The sequence below is a fragment of the Poecilia reticulata genome, linkage group LG13 (genome assembly GCF_000633615.1).
Source record: "Poecilia reticulata strain Guanapo linkage group LG13, Guppy_female_1.0+MT, whole genome shotgun sequence".
Lineage (NCBI taxonomy): Eukaryota > Metazoa > Chordata > Actinopteri > Cyprinodontiformes > Poeciliidae > Poecilia > Poecilia reticulata.
In genome coordinates, this window is record NC_024343.1 from 21,778,821 (window position 1) to 21,781,465 (window position 2,645).

Consider the following 2,645-nt stretch of genomic DNA (forward strand, 5'->3'; position numbering starts at 1 on the left):
TTCTGAAAATAAAACTTGAAATTTGACTGACATTTATTCAGAAACACCTTACACAGCCAACAATCAGAAAATCATTTAACAATTGTTTTTTGTTGTTGTTGATTAATATTTTAACTGCTGCAGTTTTATTCATCAGTAGCTTCAGGGCTTGGATGTTGTTTTGTTTAGCAATGCCTGTCAGATGCTGGAGCCCAAATTGACCAAGATGATATTTCTGACTCAGTGTTTCAAAACACAGCGCCATCTAAYGGTCAGTTTCTGCTGCAGATTACTAACATTTTAAATGACAGAACCATTCAACAATATATTTGACATGTTCCTMATTTTAAGGTTAGTCCATTTAAATAAACAATAAGACCAAATGGTGTCATTGTCAGTTTCTCATCACCAATAATAGATGGAGAATTGTTTAAAGATGTTGTGCTTGTRACTCATTCATTGGATTTTCCACATTTTTTCTTGTTTKCAGYTAAAACAGACAATTGAAAACACATCAGAATCACAACAACAACTTCAGACAATCTTACTGTGGCTCTAGTAAGACCTGAAACTACCATGTGTCCAAAATGGCTGAACAAAAATCCAATATACACAAATCCTTATACTTGGTGAATGATTTCAGAAACATAAGACAACACAAATGTAAATTTAGTCAGAATTATTCAGACACAAGCTAAAATAAAACAAGAGCAGTCTGTGGAAAGGCTCATGTCTTAATGTGTTCTGTAGATGATGGATGTGTTTGCRTCTGAATCATTAAACTGATCTGATTTCACTTGACCTTCAGATCAGTTGCTTAGACAGTTGCTTAAATTGCAGTGATCATTTGTTTTGGGCTTTACTTACTACGTCTTGGAGCTGAACCTCGGACTAAAAAAGAAAAAGGAAAAAACAAAGTGGATAGATGTTATGTCACCCTGACAAAAATTACATACACACCACTCGTACATCTACAAACAAAAAAACAACAACACACAWATTCAGACATCTTTATTTAAACAAACAGACTCCTTTGCAGGAATCAAATTACTTTTTTCTTTGTTTGTTCGTTTTACTTACAATGAACTTGTGAAGATGACCTACGACACGCAACTAACAAAAGAAAAGAGGAGAAAAAAAAAACAAGTACCAGAGGTGTTAAAATAAATAATAGTTGTTTGTTACCCTTTCAAATGCTGGACTAATTCTTTGTCACATTTTCATCCTTACATTTAGTTAATTATTTTGGGACCATTCCCGTCTCAAGATAAGAAAATCACATAATTTTATGCTGAAACTGTCATTGAGCTTCTTCTCTGCATGTACCGTGTTTTGTTTTAGTGAATTAATTTACCAAAACATTTTTTTGTAAAACTATGGTTTTACATACAGTGGTTTGCAAAAGTTTTATACCGTTTCTACTTCACAATTGTACTTTGTGTTCAATTTTAAATTACAAAATATTTCTGTTTGTGGTTGTAATGTGACAAAATATGGACAAGTTTGTGGAGTATAAATATGTTTGCAAGCCACCATTTCAAAGACAGAGAGGATTTTACTGACATTTAATCAATCAGGAAATTAGAGTTGCTGAKATTTTTARGTTAGGCCCAAAATTCTCTTAAATGAAAAARTTTAAGTGAATACAATTAAGCAAATTTAATTTCAAACAAATTGAAAATTCTAGTTTGAGAAAATCTCATCATAGTTTCATCCTTAAAATATTATTCTACATTGCGGTTTAAGTCCAGAGACAATGTGATTTATTTTCAACAGATAAAATGTAAATCTTCATAAATCCATATTGACGAATCTTTTCTCACAAGCATAGAAATGCACCAACTGAAATTACAGAGATAAATTTACTTCATGGAAACATCAAGTTGGAGAAAATAAAACATTTTTCGACAAGTGTGAGTTTTTTGGTCACATTGAAATAGAAGGAAAAACTTTTTGCATCACATCAGTCACATAATCAACAGGTGGCTGTTACTACTGACAGAAAAGAAAAGAAGACAACGGGAAGCAGCAGGAGAAGGATAATTTGTTATTGAGGGTTTTTCGGACAATGTACTTAATTTTGTAGTTTTACTTACAAGAGCCTAGTGGATGTGGATAAAGTAGTCATCACAAAAATAGAAAAGGAGAAAAAAAATACAGGGTAAAATCTACATTGAATGAGCTCTTCCAAAATATCTCAAAGTAAGAATTAAACCACAATAAAACAAAACTATTCATCCTTTATAAGTAAGAGCATACCACCACCATCCATATAATTAATAAGTTACAGTACAGAAATATATGTAAAATATCAGAAATAATTACTTTGTTTTTGAAGCATTTACTTACACCTTTGTCTTCGTGGAGCAGAACAAGCCAACACTAAAACAGAAAAGGAGTATAAAAAACAGGTTATTTTAAATTAACAAAAGTTACCAATCTGGAAAAAAAAGATATTAATCAACATCATCACCTTTATTAAAGACACAAGTCCATGTAAAAAAAATTTAAACAGGATAAAAATAACATAAAAAAAAGGTAGAAATTAAAAAGTCAAGGTTTGAATCTCTCTACGTACAGACAGACATTGTATCAATCTGGTCTGATACAGAGACTGAATATGAAACGAATCTTTCAAAACTCTCTCCTGTTTCTGTTTGATTGGT

At 31.4% G+C, this 2,645-nt stretch overlaps 1 protein-coding gene and 1 long non-coding RNA gene across 2 annotated transcripts in view; one reads left to right on the forward strand and one right to left on the reverse strand.

Moving 5' to 3' along the window:
• Positions 1–863, reverse strand: part of LOC103474796 (uncharacterized) — a 14,938-nt gene extending 14,075 nt beyond the window's left edge. Inside the window, exon 1 of the long non-coding RNA XR_535227.1 lies at positions 847–863. This is a non-coding gene — a long non-coding RNA (uncharacterized LOC103474796). The remainder of the gene's footprint in view (positions 1–846) is intronic.
• The window catches only part of LOC103474795 (von Willebrand factor A domain-containing protein 5A-like), an 80,438-nt gene that overhangs the window by 46,118 nt on the left and 31,675 nt on the right, over positions 1–2,645 (forward strand). The gene's annotated exons all lie outside the window — the stretch shown is intronic.